Here is a 21,063-nt window from a genome sequence, read left to right as displayed (position 1 = left end):
CTTTCACCCTGAATTATTCTACGAGTACCAGGTCACAAGATCAGCAAAAGATTTAATGCTAATGATAAGATTGTTTGGTTATTAGGGCATTCCATCCTGGGAAATTGATAATACAAGTCCTTCAAGCAGGAGCAAAGCACATCAGCTCAAGGCTACGAAGCAGAGAGATGGATGAGCACTTGTGTTGCTCCAGTGTTTCTGTGACTGTCACCCTGGTCATCTCACTCTGGTATCTTGGTAACTATAGTTAAAAGTTTATAAACACATTTAAGAACGAATTTTAAAAATAAAATTTAAAAAAAAAATCACTTTTCAGTTTGCTAAAACCTTCTTCCCAGTTCTCCCTCACTAAAGCTCCATGTGTCCCATGTTCTCTGCTGAGGATGCTGAAGGACCACTTCCCTCTGTGAGGAACTCCTGGAGTGTACAAACATAATTTTCCATTTATTCCCCACTCAGGGTTGCAAGCAGTGCCAGGGAGAAGGGACTGCTAATTTCCTTGAAGCCCTGGAGCTCTCCATGCTTGAGGGCCATATTGTGTTCCTCACTCCTTTACTAGGGGAAGTCCCTACCTGAACAACAATTTTACCTCATAAACATACCAGGTGCTTATTTCTGATCTCTGCAGGGAAAAAAAGTCCTGTAATTCCCAGAGCAGGATGTTTATGCTCATACTATTTTAGAAGATATTATTTAAGGAAAATAGCAATATCATGGCAAAAACATTTCATCTACTACTGCCTTTTCCAATAAAATATTGTGAATATCCTTCAGTCAAATGCCTTCTTTCAGTTACACAGCCAGGTGGGATGGTAAAAGCAGCAGTTATTCTTAAACAGCTAGTGCTTTCTAAAATGAGTGAAAAGAGACTAAAAGATTAGAAAAAAAATCATTTTTCAATAGGTGAAATAATTTTACAGATGAAGCATGGCTGTAGTGAGCTTCTCCTGCTTGTACTTGATATTGGACACAAGTAACAGAGTTCTTGGGAATGAGCTGCTCATCCTTATTAAGAACTTAAATAGGGGTTTAAAGGGCTTATCTGCAATGAATTATTCAAGAGCTTCATGAATTAACTCCTGAGCTTTTCGTGCTTTTTCACCACAGCACTGGACCTCCCAGTCAGGTGAAACAACATTATTAATTCTCTAAATTTGCAGTGACACTCTTGGGCCTCTGTGAGCTTCGAATGAAATCTCAGGCCCAGGTAGACAGTGATTCCAGTGAAATTCCAGCAAGTTCCCTCCTTATGCACAGGACGTTTTTCCTCGTGTGTATAACTCCAAGGCACTGTGTGGAAGAGCAAAGGGAAAGTTGGAGGAGGTGGATTTTCTTCTTTTATTAGTGCAGCAGAGCTTCACCTCCCCAGCCAAGATACTGGCCATCACTTCAACACTTTCATTCCATTTTTTCTTCAAGTTAGAGGAGGTATTTAGAATAGTTACATACAGCACTTACACACTGAAGAAATGACATGGTAACAGAAAATGAGATATTTCCTTCAGCATAACAAACTGGCAAATTTGTAGGTTATGAATCCTTTAGATCACCTTTCAGGCAGACAATTGATGATACAGAACACACAGGGACACAAATGCTGCTGTTTGACACGCAAGCCTCTCACACAACACAGCTGAAGATATTTAACTCCTGTTTATTTAACTCCTATTTACCATCAAAGCATTTTGTTAGCAGTGGTTTACAATCCTAAATATTCCCCCTCAAATGCAACCTAGTCCATTCCTTTAACCTCAGTTACTACAAAGGCAAGTAATCCAGTGACTTTATCAAGGCATGAGGCAGCACAAAAAGGAAGGCAGAGGTGTTTTCAAGTAGGGGCAAATATGCCAAGAATTATGTCCAAAAGTGTTCACAGACAGGTGTTTCACTTTTGCTTTTTGGAAAAATAGGTACTCCATTAAAATTTGAGTTTGCTGTGTTTCAGTGGAGCTGTCTACACTGAGAGCTTGAAAGAAATTAGGTAGGGTGGTGTGTAATAGTTAACAAACTGGTAAAAACTTTGCCTTAGTGGGCAAGGAGATGGGATTTTTTTTTTAATGGCATCAATTCACTGTCTTGAACTCTGGAATTAAATGGTTTTGAAATTAAATAATCCAACTGCTTTGATTTAACATATGGGCTAAAATGGCTTTCATTACAAAGGTGATTACTGTATAATAGGCAAGAAGCAAAGGAAGAGAGATGAAGGTGATTCATTGAAACAAAATTAGATTGAAAAAGTCACCTTTTAGCAAATAAGACCATTATTCCAGACCCTGTCAGTATTTGAACAGCTTTGACCCGATGTTCTGCAATATGAGAAAGTGTGATTCACAGGAACACCCAGGAGCACCACACTTAACAGTTATTTAATGCCTCAAGAATGATCCTGCTTAAGTGAGCCAGTCTGTACCATTGAAGTAATTTATACATGATAAATGCAACACCAGGACCAAAACTGTCTGTTACTGAATCTGTACAGAAAGGACACATTATGTTTAGGTAATAAAATCATATAAGTACCTTATTCAATGCACAAATCAAGTGACTGTACATGGCTTGTGACAGATCCACATCTCCTGCTAATATCCATAAAAACCTCATTTGTTTGATGGAAGAGAATTCTAATAAACAGAGATGAAATATAAATGGGAGAAGGTTGAGTGCCATGTTTGTATCATGTATATTCAGATGCAATCTTCTTATTACAACTTGCCTGTTATCCAAAATAAAAGGACTCTCTTTCTGTATTAATGGCTAAGACTCTTTCTTCCCTAAATTGATAATGTGACATTTGAGATCTGACTTAATGTTTTTGAGCTAGTATTGAACTATAGGAATGAGGAATATGATGTGCACATAACACAGAAAGCAAAAGGAATAAAATTATGAGCATATGAAAAAGGTCATCTACGAGAGCAGCATCCAAAGATGACATCAGGGCTCTCAGTGGTTTTTCCCTCCCCATCCCTGGCAGAATAAAAGTGAAAGTGCAAGTCCTATTTATCTGGAGTAAACACAGTAAATGGCAAAATATGCCAAGGCCAAGTTTCAGATAATAAATGACTGCAGTGATCCAAAGGTTATGCTCTTTGGGAGGAAATGGAGATCCCTGTAGCTGGAAAACATCTCTGTGGAAGAGAAGACATGGAAGGGAAGCCCCAGCTTCACAAAGGGCTTACCACTGATTTTACTTTAGAAATGTCCTGTTTGGAACAGAGAAAATGGTGTGTGAATGTCTGCTCAGAGCTGACCCAGAGTTCTGAGCAGAGCTGCCTTCAGTGATTCAACAGGCACAGAAGAACAGATTCTCCTGGCTTGAAAAATCCCCCAAACTGTACATTTCCTGTGGATACTGAGAGTACTAGAAATTACAAGGTTAAAAGGAGAAAGCTTTTGGTACCTGATCCCACCTCTGCAGGCCAGGTCTGAAGAACTGCCAACTGAAGCAAGCTGAAGGAACTTTATCTGCCTCAGTCTGAATGCTCAAACAAACAATTCCTGCTGCTGTAAAAGGAATCTGCATGCTGGAATCGTGGTGGGTTTATGATCCAACCTAATTAACAAGGAATCTCAGGAGAAGAGAACATCAGAAAGGCTCTAAACTAGCAACACTATACTAAAATGAGGAGAAGCAATCTGAAATACAAATCGCTTCAGAATCACTGTTCAGACCATCTTCTAAAAATCTATAGGGGAAGGGGAAAAAAATTAAGTGTCCAGTAAGATTTTTAAGGAATCTTAGAAGACTTAGCACTACATCTAGAAAGATAGACAGTTCTCCTTTCAATAAAGCCTTTTTACATTAGCAGTAAAATCAAGATGTTTTAGCAGGCAGCTGCCTAATAATCCACCCTAGTGTGTGGTCATCTGGACTTGCTCTAAGTATTTTAGGAATGTCAAATCCTAATAGCTAAGATATGTCCATGTTTTATTTTGTTTGGTTGGTTTTTTGAGGGGAGTGGGTTGGTTTGTGGGTTTTTTTTTGTTTATTTGTTGTTTGTTGTGGGTTTGGTGGTTTTTTTACAACTTCTCTGTAGACACCAAAAAAAGAAATTCCTTATCTCTTTCTCACTTTAGAGGGCCAGTAAAATTAAATATAGTTCTAATACTGTTCTCTAACAAGTGAGGAGACTTTAGGCTGTTCCTGATGTTTAGATCCAGTAACTGAACAAAAACACAGGGGAGATCAGAAAATTTGGAAGAGACAAACCTTGTCTTTGAGGTACTTCATAATTTCTTGTAGCTGAGGCTGCCATTCCAGGACTTAAGGCCAAAAAAAGGAAGCAATGTATTAGAAGTAACACTATCAGCACCATCATTATTTTTTGTATAAATGACTGCAACACTGGAAAACATCAAGAAATAATCTTAGAGTTCACCTTTTTCTATTGAAATTGAATTAATTGTGCAGCAGGTTATTTGGGGAAGGAGGAACTGGTAAAACATACAATGAGAGACCTTCAGGCAGGAAGGGAAGCAAGACTAGGAAGGGTCTTCATGGCAGAAAGGTCATAAGCTTCATACAGCTTTGTTTGCAGCCTTTGTGCTTTCAAACAGCCTCTGAAAGTTAAACACAAAGAAATGGCTTCTTTAAAAAGGGAGAGTTTCTCCCTGCAGTCCTATTCAGCCACTCTGTTGTGGCATTTGTTCTGAATAGAAACCAGGTACACAAGGGCAGCTACAGAGAGCTGGAAAAGATACTTTCAAGAAAGTGTTAGTCATTCACTTGATTTTTTTTTTTAACTTGTCTCCAACTTGGTTAAAGAAAATCCTTTGCTTCATCAGAATAAGCTTCTACTATGGTCACCTTCTCCAGGTTAAACACCAGTATGGGTGAGGTGAATAAAAATCACTGTTGTCAGAATCGCTCTGGATTTAGTGGATTTATCACTGGAACCCCCCATCTTCTGCCCCAATGAGAGCATCAAAATGCCAATAAAGCTCAGGCTCATCACCATGAGATCTGATACAACTGTGGGCCAAGAGCTATGGACAAATCTTTTGTGACAAAAACTATCTGTACATCTCTCTTTCCAGCAAGAGGTAACATCATTTGGACTTCTGAAAAGCTACTTGCTTTGACCATGTTTTATGAAGGCCCATTCACAGTATGATAACACAACAGAAAGGATCTAAAACATGCTGTAAAACAACTTTCATTTCAAGTCAGTCTTCAGTGCTTTGTCAGGATAAATCAGGACCAGTGCATAGGAATGAGGCTTTGGCCTTATGCTGAACGACTACGTGTGGTCAGATATTATCCAATTCCAGATTACAAAGTAATTTGGAATTGAAGTGAGCTCAAGTTGTCTGAAAGTCCTCAGTTGTTTACAGCAGGTTGCTTCCCTTCCTTGCTGAACACAGAAATCAGTTTTTGTTATCATGGTTACAGGACCATCAGGAGAACAGTCGCTGTTTGCTCACAGCTAATAAAAGTGCTTTGTGGTGGCTACTCAAAGGAAAACAGAGCTTAAAGACAGGGGTGTAGGATTTGTAAACTGACATGGAAAGAACGGGTTTGACTGAATTGCAATGACCACTGAGTCACAAAGCCCATGAAAAGTCACAAAGCCCATGAAAAGTCACAAAGCCCATGAAAAGTCACAAAGCCCATGAAATCATATGTGCATAACACCTGAAAGCTGGTGTGTGAGCTCTGCAACCCTGGATGGAATGGTAAAGTTTTATTCCCATTTCTCCACCATAGAACCTGTTGAGAGGATCTCTGTATCTCTGGTACAAACTCCTATTTCACTTGGAATCATTTCACTTCATTGTTTGCTGCTCACAGCAGATGTCCAACATCAGAGATGAGCTGAGGACATAAGTTATCCTTGAAGCATTCAGAAAGCTACCCTGGAAACACAGCAAGGTGATTCCCACCCAGCAACTCTTTTTTTTGAGCCCCATTGTGGAGTCAATGGTATTATGCTACACTTAAGAAGTTAATCAGTATCAGTGTACCATGGACAAGAATTACTGCAGTGAGGCATTTCTGTTGCTGAAAGAATGTATTGAAACGATCTGCAGCTCCACAATTAAAACCTAGGCTTTAGAGGCTCTGTGAGTGTTAGTGTATCTTCAGAGCACTTTACAGATCAATCCTTTTCAGCATCGCTCCAGAAGTGGAAAGAATTACCTTTATCTGATGGAGAAAGAAGCTGCAGCACAAAGACACGGTGAGTCATCTGCCAGTTAAGTGCCTGGATACCAGGGGGATGATGCCAGAGCAGAGAACAAAGTGTCCAGAGCAGATCACATCATCTGCAGCTGGTTTCCAGTACATTAATCTCATCTCCTTGCTATATTTAATCTGTCATATATTTGTTCTGTTCACCATTTCCCATGCCTGTGCTACACTGCTATTCAGTCACTTCCCACAAATGCATCTCCCACCTGCTTCCCTCCCTTCCACAGGACACTTGGTTCCCCTGCTGCCCATCGTCTCACACTGCTGGTACCTGAGAGTTGCAAACATTTCCAGCTCCCTGTATCCCCCTGAGCCTCCTTTTCCAATGAGTCCGGGCAGCCAGGCTGCTTTTCATGTCCAGTGACTCTGGAACTCACAGTGGAAAGGGGCTGAGCACTGAAAATGGACTCTGCAGTCCCTTTGCTCCTGAAGGATGGTGCTTTCCACCGAGCCTGCAAGGGCACAAATCTGAAGCAATGCTCTGCTCCCCACCAGAGCATTGATCCTTCAAGTCTTTCCCATATATCACCAATCTTCAAACGCTTTTTTTTTTTAAGTAGTCAAGAATCCAATGTTTTCTAAGTACTCCTGCTAAAGCCACTTCACACACCATTTTTCCTCAGCCACTAAAATTTAGACCAACTGTATGCACAGCTCAAATTCTGTCCTCAAGTACCTAAAAGGTGCCCTCTATTTAGTGGCACAGTAACACAATACCATTAAAATCAATAAGAGCTTCACATGCAAACACTATGGAAAACAACCATTTATACTTATTTCTGTTCCCAAGTATGGATTTCAGAGTCTAAATTTAGGCACTCAGGGAGGAGAAGGGACAAAGATAGAAGACAATATGCCCTGTGTTTCCTGCCACCTTCCCAAGGCCAATCTGATTTAACAACTCTAATTACCACCTTTTCTACTTAAATCTGGCTGAGATTGCTGTGTTTAGGTTAAGAACACTTTGGAAGATAATCAGGAAGATTCTCTTTCCTTTTTCCATCCATGAACTGGAAAAGCCCTTTTGTTCTGAGGGATAATCGGCTCTGAATAAGTAATACAGTACATAATATGTACTTCCTACATGAAATACACATTAAACAACAACGAGCTGCCTTCCACTACCCAGTTCCATCTCTGCTTAAATCCTATTACAGCACCTCGACACCCAGAGAATGCAAGGGGTAAAAATATACTCAATATGTTATTTTCTCTTCCTCAGATGCCTTAGTTCCTTGTCTGCAAAGTCCAGTGGTATCCATAAGATCACAACAAACCTGTTGTTTAAACTTACTGTGTCTTAGAGGGGCTCTTCCTTCTGGATATCGAGTTTTTAAAACCTCTGCAAGACATTTTTCTCTGTGAGGATAATGTGACCCCGAGGTTTAACTAGCTGAGATGTTACATATGATTTTATCTAGCAAGTATTAGCTAGATTTTTTATAAGTCTACAGCTCTTTCAGTCCTGGTAGACTTCAGATAAACAGGCATATGAAAATTTTATTAGCATTCCACAAGTGTTTTGTACAGTTTTTCCCTAAGCATCTGGTCCAACATTGTCTAGAACAAGCCCACACTGATCTTTGCTGTGTCCTTGCTCACAGGACAGTTTATGGGATCTCAGATTATAATCCAGACAAAGCAACAAATCGAACACTGGACTGAAAAGTACCTCAATAAAAGCTAGTAAAACAAGAGCAGTTTAGGACAGCTCATGATCTCCAAGATCACTGAAGGCAACCCATCCAACCAGAAATATGTAAAGACAGCAGCATTATCAACTTGCTCAAACTTTTATTTTGACTTAAAAATAGTAGCAACATCCAACATGACGGCAGAAAAAAATTTGGAACAATTATAAACTCACTCGAACACACCTATTGTACAACCATGAAAATGTCAAACCAACTCTTATTTTAAAACACTTCCCTGCAGCTTTACATTTCATTACAGTGCAGCAAAGAAATCCCCTCCTGCAGTAACTGCAGTAGTTATTAGTATGTTATTGGGGCAGCTGCTGATATAATAGTGTCATGCTTCTTAACTCAGGCTTCTGAAGCTACGAACAATGCATAGCAATAACCTTTACATCCCATCTCAGCACAGTAGCAGGTAGTTATAGGAAAAATTAATGGAGGTAAGTGGCAGTGGAATCACTTATCCATGCCACAGTCACACACACAGCTGAGCTTCTGAAAGGGCCCTGGCACAGAGGACATGGGCAAGAGCCTGCCCTTGGTGAAATCTCTTTGATGTCACTGGCTGTGAGGTTTTCTAAGAGTCCAGTCCTTCCTACAGTGAGGAAAATTTGTCCTCTCCTCCTAAAGCCCCTGTCCCATTGTGACTCCTGATTAAGTGGAGTCCTGACAACCTCCTCGTTTGCCAGGCCTGCAGTGACAGACACATCCAGCTTCCAGGCCTAGAGCTGGCTGGAAAACACTGGATACTCTGCTATTCCCCACCTCTATTTTACACAGGCACTCTTAGCTCAACACTTCAGCCCCATTGCCTGCAACCTACACTGTTTTTGGCTTCAATATTTGGGTGTTTGACTGCACTACCTGCAGGAGGTGGGTCTGGGGTTATCACCCGTTGATAAGAAAACTGACCATCGTCAAGCACAAGAAAGGATTCAATCCCAATAGGATCCTGATTCAGGAATAGTATTTTCTGCATGGATAGAGTTTTGCAAGACGAATTTTCTTTCAGGATGAATTAGCAGATTATTTAACCAGCATGCAAAAATATAGACTAACACCCACACAGAAGTGGAAAGTATCTTCTAAACCATCAGAAGTATTCTGCTATGTTGAACTGCAACTTCAACTGAGAAGTTGCTGAGTTTGACTTTACTGAGTGGGTTCAACACCATGATACTTGCAGACCTCTGATGTTTAGCACAGGCTGGAGATTTTTACCCCTTCAGCTCCACTCCTGCAGTCCTTTACTCCTACTCTCTCCCTCCCACCACTAACACACCTCAACTTTGTCTCATGCACCACCATAATATATTAACAGGGGGAATAAACAGGTTCACAGGAGGAAAAATGGGATGCAGAGCTCATATTTAGCTGATCCTTTACAGCCTCCCAGGGGCCACGTGACTAATGCAACCTCACATTTTTAATTGTCTGGAACTCAAAGCCCAAAGGTTTTTGCACTGGCCATGCTTTACCTTTATACTCTGTTAAGTAGAGAAAGCATAATAAATCCATGCTGTGAACTATCTTACTAATGTAGCTGTCAGAATAATGATTTCTCTCTTTTTCATCTTCACAGCCAGGCAGTTCAATCCTGAGTTAGAAGAACCTACTTGCAATTGCTTTGGCCATCATCGATTTAGGGAGAAGTTCAGAGGAGAAAAAGCACATCACATTTGCACCCTGGGTACAGAAATAATGCTGAATGCCCCAAGTACTTCAATAAAATGATCTGCTCTTTCACAAGGAAATTAGGATCAAAAAGGATGCTTTTGCCTTAAGCATCCTTTGTGCAGATTGGGGAAAGAATCCATTTAGACAGGAATTAACAGCTGGATATGTCTCTACACCATAGCATGAACAAGCTCCCACAGCATTAAGTGAATCATTCCCATCAACCAAGACAAAAAGAGTTTCAATAGAATAATTGTGTCAGCTCACAGTTCATGCAGAATGAGCTGTATGAGTGTCACCTGCAAAGACCATCCCTTAAAAACTGGGAAAGTGCTGATCTGACTGGAATGAAGTGACATGGAGACATGGCAGAGGTGCCCATTTCCCCTTGCCCACAGCCTGACCATTCTCCTTTCCAGAATGCTGAGGGGGAGCCGAGTGCTGCTCTTCTAGGAATTAAAGCTCTTTATAAGCTCACATTTAATATTCTGAATATTCTTCTTTCATAAACTCTAACTTTTCAGCATCTTATTTTTTGTGTCAGCTCAGAAATTTGTCACTTCCCGTATCAATTTCAGTTGGTTGCTGAAAAGCACATCTCAAACATACACAGTATAATTATGTGGACTAGAAATACATTACAGCAGAAATCCTGGGGAAGTGGCACTTCACAAAGATTTTTCCCTGAAAAGACAGCATTTAAGACCGTGCAGATGGCATTCTGACAGAGAAATCTAGATTACTTTGCTAGTCAGATTAAAACATTTAAATCTTTAATTTAATACCAGCAACTTTTCTGTGCATGGCTTAAAAGTTTTATTTTTTGGCATGTATTAAAGCTTTCGAGAAAATCCACAGGAATAACAACTCAGCCTATTATTTTTAATGCAAGTTTCAACATTCTGTCAAAAGGCTTCTTTTTGGCAACAAGCATTAGCTAGATTATTGCACATTAAACGACTGCTGATGAGCTGAAAGAGAAAATGTGTTGCTGAGTATTTAAGAATGAGCAATATTAGCACCTTAACCGAGACCAAAATTAGTGCTAGGCAATTTATATCTCCAAGAAGGTCTATAAATAACATTACCTGTTAGCAAGTCAGTTGTCAGCACTGCTGAGTCTGAAAAAGCAAATAATAACAGGTTTCAAAGCAGCTGCCTAATGATCACCTTATTCCAAGCTCCACGTACATGCAGATCTGAACGAGCATCACCTCACCCCAGAGCAGGTTCCCTTGGATGCCAGTTCCGTAACACAGCCCAAAATAAAGTCTTTCTCTGTCCCCTAAAGTCACCCAAAGCACCACTCCAGCTCAAAAAACCAAATTAAGCCTCAAACGCAGGATGAACTGACAGCAAGCCCTCGTTAATCTGCCATCAGAGCATCACTTCGCACTGGCTTAATTTCCCTAACTACGAGCACTCTGACTGCTTCCCTCCTTGGGTTGCCTGAAAAGGTTTATATTTAGCCCACGACCCCTTCGCACACGGGAATTACAGGAGGTTTTCAGACTGACAATTGCAGCCTGTCAGCGTTCCTTGGCACAGCTCGGAGCCCAGTTGTGAAGCTGAGGGGGTGGCTGTGTGGGGGGGAGTTGCAGCCTTTCTTTCTCCTTCTCGCTGATGGGGAAAGATCGGCAGCAGCAAAGGTTTACAGCGCTAAGACAGGGAGAAAAGGCAACTTTGAGGTGTATATTTGCCACGGAGCACAGCGATGGAGGGTGATGGCTCTGAGGGAGAGCTGTGCATCACAATGACGACACTCAACAAACCCCAGGGCTGTCTAAAACTCCCCGCAATTTTAAGCACCAATGTTTGTGAGTGCAGGATGTGTTTATTTTTTAAGCCAAGAAACGGGTCACGGCTCATCAGCTCCTGAAGTTTTCGTGATCCATCCAATCGGGAGCTCTGAAAACAGAAGCACTTCTGAGCCTACCAAAAAAAAAAGGAGCATTTTAAGCATAAACTCTTAAGAAAGATTATCCTGCACATAATGCAGATAAATACGTAAGAGGCAGTTAAATAGATGCCTGCTTTTCAAAGCCTAAACAGGTGGTTCTGGAGCACGACAGATTTACATCCCACCTTCACAATGTAACTCCCAGTTCACTCTGGTATTTTGAAGACAACTAGACCCAATGTTCCATCACATCAAAGACCTTCTAAGTACAGAATCTCTCCTGTATTGCTTTAACTTGGCAGATAAAATTTTTCTGACATCCAGTAGAAGCTCAAGTTAGATATATTCAGAGAGTAAATGTGTAGTTTTTCTTTAATGTTAGTTACAGTGAGGGAGGTTAGACACTGCACTACCTTAAGGGACAAAGTACATTCTTCATTGCCTGATATCTTGGAAGGCCAGAACATGTTTTTTCACATCACTCTATAGCTCTGATGGTAAGAGGGGAGGGCACAAGGGCCAGGTGTTGTTCTCTTTGAGCACCAGCAGGATTTTGGCTTCTAAAACCAAGAGATGCACTTGAGGTAACAGTTCTGGCTGGGAAAAGATTAGATCTACCTAATAATTTGGGTGGGACAAGAGCATCTTCAACAGGTTTGCTGGAAGAAGGCTTTAAACTACTGCTGGATGAAGAGCAGAAAGCAAAGAGAGGGAATAAGAAATTGAGAAAAGGGGGTGGTAGAGGAGGGTAGTTTTCTGGTTGGCTGATTCCATAGTTTGCTGTGGAAAGAGCTACATTAGAGAAAGTGCTGCTGCAGTTTATGCTCACAGTAACTGCACTGCAACGGGTCCTGCAGGTCGTCTGTGGGAAGCTGCTGCTCTGCAGTCCATGGGAAACCATAACAGCTGATCCCACACATGAAACTAGGATGAATCTAGACCAAAAGTCACTTTTCCCTCTGCCATTTCAGCAGGAAAGCAGAGAACACCACTCTGGCTTCTTGAACAGGAAGCTGCAGACACAGCAAGGAAGGGATCTCCCAGAACTGTTCCCTTTAGAGGAAAAAACATGCCTGTCAATACCTGCTAGATGCAAATACTGTGTCAGTGTTTCTAAGCTTGAAGTCACCTAACTGCATATTGCTTTACAGCCTAAGGATTTTGCCCTGCCTATGGCAAACACTCTGTTCTTCCAGCTCTTTTTTTCTTTCCTCGGAATGCTAAGCTCGGGCTGGAATTCCCAGAGTCATGTCACTCATACAGTCTTTCATTTTCCATAAGCTACCACGCTCAGAAATCCTTCCCCCTGTCATTTTCAAGCCATTAAACTGCCACTACAGCGATTCAAAGTATTGCTTTACAATCCTGTTAAGGGATTATGCAAAAGCCTTTTGGCAGTGCTTAAGGACAATACATCAGGCTGCAATATGAACGTGGATATGAGGGAGAAAAGGTGGGAGAAAAGCAGGAGGAATTGCCTGGTGCTAAACATGAAAGAGGAAAAGCTGTCATCCCCTAAGCCTGGGCAAAGGGACAACATAAATGAACACAAGACATGAATGAAACTGCTCCCAGCTGAAAGTGGAGGGTCCTCCAGCATCTCCCAGTGGGTGGCCCCACCGGTTCCAGTGGTTCCTCCCAGCTCAGAGAACCAGCAGCCTCATTTTATCCCAGCACTGCCAGAATTGTTAAACGGGCAAGATTGAAAATTATGATGAAGCTGATGAAAATATGTGTAACTTCTTTCCAACCTGCCCACTCTGCAGCTCACACGTGGCCGAGGCACTCGAAGTAACGTGAACAAAAAGAAAAGGCTGCTGAGAAATACTTACCTGGGGAAGGGAGTTTAAAAGATATATTCAGTTCTAAGTGCAGAACCCAGATCTCCTGTCAGTGATTATGCATCTCCAAGCAATATTTTCAAGTGCAAGCCTGTCCTAGTTCATAAGGGATGCTTCTTCAGAAAACATTGCCAACATCTGTAATAGCTGTAGCCTCTCACCAACTACAGACACAAAAAAGTAGGAGGTATTCTAGAATCCCTCCTCTGTTCCAGTGAGAAGAACATGGCTGGATTTAGGCACTAATTAAACACCTAAAAGGAACTAAGATGTTTAAGATGTTGCTCGATGACAAGGCAGAAATAAAGAAGGGGAATAGTAGAAGGGCATCTGTTCTGTTAGGCTTGTTAAAAGCAGCTTAACTACATCAAGGTTAATTCATTTTTTACCAATAACCAAATGTTTTAACACTTTCTGGAGAGATATGCAAACTGTTTTAGATAAGTTTCCACTGACTGTGCACAGGTAAGTTGGATGCTCAGCTATTTTTCTGGCTCAGCCCACATAATTCGAGATGGTCAAGAAGAACAAAAGGGGGTAAATCTAATTTTTATGGAAGACACTTGCAGACAGGCATCTTCTACGTTCTCTTTTCACTAATAAGGTTTAGAATGAAGTGTCTTTGCAGGTTTAAATAAATAGCTTTTTGCTATACTCAAAATGTAGTTGTACACTACTCTTATTCAGTGGAACTTTAATGTTCCACTCGTGTCCAGAACTGGGTGAACCAGCCAGGAAATTACTTCCCTTCCTACTCAAATCAAGTTTGAAAACCAGACTCAGGCTGAACCTCTGTGAGGGAACCAGTAAATCCACCTTCCCATGTCCAAAAAAGTCCAGCCATTTTGTAATAACTTAAGAATATCTGTTGAGAACAACACAGAGCTTTATTTCCCCTGGAAGCAAACTGTATAAACCTGCACAAAATGTACCTTAAATGACAGCTGCCAGTAATGGTCTGGTAGAGGTTCTGTACTGGGATTTCAGCAATCAAGGTTCATTTTCTAACTCTTTACAGGGTCCCAGCTGGATTTTGGGCAAGTTGCTTTCTTGGTTATTGTTCTTTTCTAGGAAGACTTATAAAATCCAACCCTCACCAGCCCTCTTGCCTTGTCCAAGAGACCTTGCAGGACTCTGTTTAAAGTTTTTGCTATTTGCTTTTATTATGATAACACAAAGAGACCTGGCCTTTCCAGTCTAAAGCAATAGGGGATGAACCTTCCATTCACTTAAAGGTGAGACTTCCAGGTTTGTTTTTTTGGCTTTGTGTGCTCACAGGGGTGGCAGGGTCTGTGTTCAGACTTGAGTACTCTTACTGCCCTGGAAACATTTTTGCACTGAACAGAAGCACACACCAAATGAAAATTCATGTTTGAAAGATTGATTTGATCTAACTTCAGCATTTTCCTCCATGGCAAGCAAGAGGAAGGGAAAAAAATCACCACAAGTTTGCCTCCATGCAGTGTTAGTGACATTTTCATTAGAAGTCAAACCTGTGAAAGTCTCACTTTCCGTATGTAAACAACCAGCATTTCTTTTAAGAGTCACTTTTTTTAATTAAATACAGTCCCAGCTGTCATTTCTAGCTATTTAATCACAAAGAGGTTTCCTAGGAACATAAAGCTGGAAGTGATGAAGTTAAATTAGGTCCTATATTTACAAGCATCCCCTTAAGCAAGCAGATTACCTGCAGCATATGTGTGTATATATATATATATTTCTAAGGATTGTTCAAACTTGGTATCTGAATAAATGAGACTTCTCATGGTTGGAGTGCACAGTATTAATCTCACTTCAAGACAAGCTGCTCCCTCTTCAGCAACACAAGTGTTGCTGGTCAGCAGCATCACCAGAGGGCCCAGGGGAAGCTGAGCTGGTACTTTCTGTTTTCTTTCCTTTTGTTCCTTTTCCATCCAATTCCAGCTACAAAACAAACGTTTTTCAGCACAGTTTGAGGCACCAGAGGTGACAGCTCCTTTCTGCATCCATCAGCCTCCCAGTTTGGACACTCACTCCAGACAACCTCACTGCCTTCTCAGGAGAAAGGAGGGGAAGCAAAGCCCATCAACTCTGAAACAAGACGGGAGGGTTTTTCCTCTTCCACCACAGAAAGTGCAGGAGGATTAACAGGAGCAGGACTCAGGACATACAGGTCCTAACACTGAGCTCCATCATCATTAATGTACCATTTCCCAACATAAAATGATTTAAAAATGCACTCATTTTCCACATTGAACCAATTTACAACACTGAGGAGATTTAAAGACAATTTGAAGACTCCAAACCCAGTGGCCGCAGCAAAGGAATATCTTTGCAATAAGTCAGATATGAAAAATGAGGAATATAACTTTCAATAAAAATCTTGCCAAATAGGAGAGCAAAACTCCAAATTGTCTTTTCACTTCTCCTCCTTTCCAGCAAAATTATCCTCTGCCTCTTGAACAATCCTTACAAGTATTCTGGTTATCCTGAATTAAAAAAAATGGAGGAACATGTTTGTTTCAAAACTAGATACTTGCAGCAATTTCTTTTCCAGATTCACTTGTATCCCACATTCATTGTATGTATCCTACACCTTGTGACAGGGAGGGTGTGTGTCCCCTTGGCTGCTGTTGGGGAGCTGAGGGGAAGGAGGGTGCTCAGGTGCTTTTCCTGCAAGCCCACTCCTCTTCCTCCTGAACATCCCAACCTTCTTCCACGGGTCTCACAGGCTCCTCCTCTTCCTTTTCACTGCTTTAGGTTTTTACATGAGCCAAAATGTCCAAAACATTGGTTTTCATGGTTTTAAGTGGCATATGGTACTGGGTACCTCGGGCATGCTGGGAGGAGAACAACTGCTGTCAGATGGGCAGGCACATATTTAACTCCCAAAGCCCAGTGACACTTGTTCAGTATTTATGAGAGTTTTTTCAGTAATACACAGCTCAGGAATGATTTCAGAGCCTGAATCCCCAGTTTGCCTGTTGTTTCCAGTAGCTGGAGGACAGATGCTCGGGAAGACTGGCAATTAGCAGCTGGAAGGTGGCCAATGTTATTCCTATTTACAAGGGTGGGAGGGAAGATCCAGGAAATTACAAAGTGCTTCCCTTTGTTAAAGGCACTGGGATGGGAAACAGAACCCCCCCCTTACACCCAGCTCTGAAAGTCAAGCATTAGGTTCAGCCTAAGGCATTTTTCAGCTCTCACTTTCACAAGAAAACACACATACTTGCAAACAAGCTCAAAAAATAAAAATCAGTTTTATCTGTGGGACTATTTCTCCATGAGCTGGTCTCATCCAGGATTCACATCCAATATCCTGACCTGGACATCAGGACCGGGTGTTCAGATGAGAGACAGAAGCAAACACTTAAGTTTTCCTGAGTTGAACTGCCTCCAAATGGGCTACATTTATTGTCTATTTGCTTGGCATTTGCACAATGTGTGTGGAGAACAAAATTAACCTCAGTGTGGCAGAAACACATGTAAGATTTGTTCCTGATTACCATTCCTGTTATGTTCCTAAGGAGTTCCTAGTAAGTACAGATGAAAAGGGTTAATTTCCCCATCAATGTGTCACCTGTTATCTTTATAGCTCTAATATTTATCCATGACCAATTTCTCTTACTGGGCTGTATTCCACACTTTTATATCCACTGGAAGAGAGCCTTGCATGCCTGGTTTAGTTTTTGACTATGGCTGTATCCTCACAGTGTTCTTGCCTGTAGCCAGGCTGATGGGGTGGTACCTTTAATAACCAGGCTTAAGGTAAGGTAGAAATTTATTCAAGAGCATCAGAAAAATCCAGATTAAGCAAGTTGTACACTCTGCAGCTGTCACCATGTCCTGTCAGCCCTCAGCACTGTGGGGATGTCATTTCTATTCCTGTGTCCTTGAGACAGTGTGTGCCATCCCCATTTGCTGTATTCCTACTAATGCTATCCACCCACCCAAAACACACTGCTTTGTTTGTAAAGGTTGGTAGCAATAATAAGACACATTTAACTGGCTGGCAGACACTGTCTGTTAAGATAAGTTGAGAAAGATTTTGCTCTTCCTGCTGTGCAGCTGTGCCTAAACTTTCTGAGGCTCATGGATGGAGTTAAAGAGATTCAGCAACAAAATTCAGCAGCACTGCCAGTGTTTAGAGCTGATGGTAAGTTTTAGAGATAAACCAACTGAAGTTAATATTCATTCTGTGGTTTGAGATAACTCATGGGCCAGCTGGAACTTACTGCTGGGCTTTGTGATATTTTAAGCAGCACGATGACACTGATGGTACCTTTACCAAGAGCTCAGAACACACCACACACTAACCCTCACAGAAATTAACTGCATAGTAGAGCTGTCAAAGGTCTTATTAAACTTTTTTTCCCCCAAATGAATACCTGCTCCTCTCCAAATGTAGTTCAAAATCAAAACTGACAGGGAAGGGAGGAAACGTGACTTAGCAAATTCTACTGAGGAGAGAGGAGCTGTTCCCAAAGTACAGGGTTGTGCCTGCTCCAGGGGTGGAGAACTGCATCAGATGTACAGGTTTACTGTGTTCAATCCCACCCATTATATGACTTGTCTCTAAATTGTTCCTTTTTCAGGACGTATCTAATTTTGGTATAAACGTTCAGCAAATCGATCATTCTTTTTTAATCCCTGACTTTTCTCCCTTCTGGCTGTTCTCTCAATAAATTTTGTCACAGTATTTTGAACAGGAACCTATTACTCCTTTTCCTATCACAGACTTATTCTTTTGCTCGTGGTTTTGTTCTTGAGTTACTTTGGGATCATCTTTTCTTGGGTGAAAGCTCTCCAGTTCATTCCTCAAGAGTTAGAGAGGAAATTATTGGACACTTTCCCACCTCAGACACCCCTTTCTATCACATTCTTTCAGACTAATTGAGTTACCAGCATCCCAAGGGGATAAGGATGGCAGGAGCTGTGCAAGATCCACCTGGATGAGGATCAGACTTTTCCTTGAACTGTTTCAAGGTTACTCTGTGAATTGGCTTCACTATCAGAACTAGAATCCACCAATTCTCAGGGCACAGTGGGAGACCATTTTTAAAATACTTCTCTCCTAAACAGAAGTCCCTTCATTTGTTGATTTTCAAACTTGCAACAGCAATTCTTACACATTCCCACATAGTTCCCACAGAAGCTCTGTGTAAGTCACCAGAATATCCACATCACACTCTTCCCTTACAACACTGCTTTCATTATTTCTCCTGATTTAAACAGAAGCCAGACCCTGCTATTGCTACTTTGCCAAGTTTGTTGACTATCCTGATCTTAAAGGCTGTGAATCATTCTAGATAAATTAAGTTGCATGTCCTCCTTCCTAAAGGAAACTGTTCAGGCTTCCTGAACTTCCATGGGCTTCACTTGCTGTGCAGTAGATGGCATAGATACCTTAGACCATCATTTAATCACCATAAAGTGATTTGTGTGAAGTTTCACACAAAAGGAAAGATTTAGGCATGAAATTTAACTTGTATCTCCCCAGATCAAGAGAGGTTGTAAAGATGCTAATTAAACACGCGGGGTAATGAAACACAGAAGCTACAATTACGTATTCAGCTACAATATTTTCATGGGATCTCTTGGAAAACACCACACCATTCTCCACTTAAAAGAAGGTTGTAGTGAGAGTCTTTGTGAAGCCTCCTCCCTTCTCTGTGGAGACAGATCCCCTCCTTCCTCTTTGAAGGGGGACAAAGCTTTTTTCCCCCAGAAATACACAAGTTATTCTTCTCTTGACGTGTCAGAAGAGCCTTAGTTCTGTCTGCAAAGGAGGTGAAATCTCTGCCTTATCCCACACAAGTCCATGTCAAGTCTCCACCTGACTTTCAGCAAAGCATCAAAGCCAGAAGTTTAACCCTACACTTAATTTGCACTTCTGTGGCTGCACGTCCAAGTTTGTGGCCTGAAGACACCGTTTTAGAGACTCAATCTCACATCATTCAAAGATCAAACTCCCAAACAGGAGTTCTCCACCACTTACCTTTACAAAGCCTACCAACAGCCAAATCTCTTGTGCTGTCCTACCAGTCCCCTCCCTTTCCCTTTTAGAAATTAATTTCTCCCTGTCTCATCATACACATCATATTTAGCTAATATTTCCTTTCTGTCAGGCCCCCGTGGCAATAGATCTTACACTGCTGTCAACCAAATATAAAGTATTAATATCCTATTATAGATTTAGTTGAGTCAGACGTCTTTTCTGCTTCCTTTCATTTAAGGGATTGGTGGGAAAGGGTGTTTGGGTTTTTTTCAATACCAATATCCCCAGGGAATAAAGCAATACAGACATCCTCTCCCTGCCACTGCTGACAATAATTACAGTTAGTCAATCTTACTGGCACTTAATGTTCAGAGATGGAGTATTCACCTGGAAAGGGCCTTGAATTGGAAAGATTCAAGGGATTCTTTTTCCCTGCAGGACAGTGAAGTATTTTCTTCTTCCCACCTTCAAGGTTCATTAGTAGCTCAGGGAACTAGTTGGTAAAACAAGCACAAAGCAGACCTTGAGCTGGCCCTTTAGTGCCGTGGCAGGACAGGTATCCTTTGTTCTCCCAGGTTTTCTGGTGTGGAGAAAGGGGGCAACCAGGAGGTGACAGCAGGGTGAGGGGACAGTGTTCATGCAAAGCAGGGATCCTCTCAACTTGGGCTGCCTAAACCAGAAGGATGAGGGACTTTGAGCTTCCCCCTCCCCTGCAAGGCCTTTCTTACAGCTTTTCCTTGGAGCATGGGGAGGGGGGAAGGTAAGCAGGGCAGCACAGCACAAGCCAAACAAAATCATTTCTTTTCCTTCCTGGAGCACTGAGGCTTTTAGCTGCTGCATTCACAGACAGAAGCCTTGTCCATCCTCTTCCCCATTTTCACCCTGTTAAATAAATTTATGGGGTGGGAGGGGGGAAGAAATTCTAATTTTCCAAGTTTGTCTGAGGTAGGAGTAGGAACTACATCCCTTCCAGGGTAATTCTGAGCCTACAACAGGAAATAAAGCAACCCCTCAACAGGAGGGGAGGCAAACCCAAATACAGGCTAATGAAAGGAATACATATAGGTAAACAGACCTTGTGACACAACCTTCCTGCTTTCTATTGATTGCCTAAAACCTTAATACTGCAATATCTGCCTGCAAATCCTCCTAGAGACAGAAATGAGATAGGCTGGCCTGAAGCACAGCATCGACAGGAAGCAAAATGCAAACACCCTCAGCGGCTTCCACAGCTGGAACTCAGAAGTGCATGGCACTTAAAAATCTTTTTCTTTTCACTAAAAAAGGCTGTGCATGCAAGGGAATTACTTGTGGCCAAGTCAGAGTCAGAGAGAGCTTCTAGATATAACTGTAGAAGGGAAAAGGGCAATTATTTGAAGAGAAGCCTTAGTGGCTCTTGTGTTGGTTTTCACTCCCGACCCAAAGGGCAGTCACTTCTTAATGAGCCTCTGGCATGATATAACAAGATAACAAGTGTTAAGATGCCATGTGGATGCATGTGAGACAAAAATAATCAATGTTCAGTGAGTAGTTCTGTGATAAAGGGAGACAAAAGAAGCAAATAATGCACATAAATGATGTGTACCCCTTGCTATCTTACCAAAGCATATATAGTATATAATATATAGTCACAATATAGATATATTTTCATATATATGTGCACATACAAAGCTGAAGAAAGCCTCCCCCTGTGACAATTCAGGCCCACATGAATCTCAGAGGCAGCTGACAGACTTGTACACGTGGATCCACAACCAAGCAGGAAGGACCTCCTGCCT

At 41.5% G+C, this 21,063-nt stretch overlaps 1 protein-coding gene across 20 annotated transcripts in view; it reads right to left on the bottom strand.

The window, feature by feature from the left end:
* Positions 1-21,063, bottom strand: part of KIAA1644 (KIAA1644 ortholog) — a 236,596-nt gene that overhangs the window by 152,506 nt on the left and 63,027 nt on the right. For 5 of the 20 annotated variants that reach the window (XM_017826644.1, XM_017826649.1, XM_017826642.1 and 2 more), the window contains one exon: positions 4,452-4,563. The exons of 6 other annotated variants lie outside the window; for them this stretch is intronic. The gene's annotated coding sequence lies outside the window, so the exon portion shown is untranslated. Of the gene's footprint in view, positions 1-4,451; positions 4,564-10,655; positions 10,689-10,786; positions 10,960-19,672; positions 19,779-21,063 lie in introns of those variants that run through there. 9 more of the 20 variants (XM_017826646.1, XM_017826651.1, XM_017826655.1 and 6 more) reach the window with 6 other exon arrangements.

This window comes from Lepidothrix coronata, unplaced genomic scaffold (assembly GCF_001604755.1).
Source record: "Lepidothrix coronata isolate B3197 unplaced genomic scaffold, Lepidothrix_coronata-1.0 Scaffold129, whole genome shotgun sequence".
Taxonomy (NCBI): Eukaryota; Metazoa; Chordata; class Aves; order Passeriformes; family Pipridae; genus Lepidothrix; species Lepidothrix coronata.
Note: the sequence above shows the minus strand (reverse complement) of the source record. Positions and strands in the feature narration are given on the sequence as shown.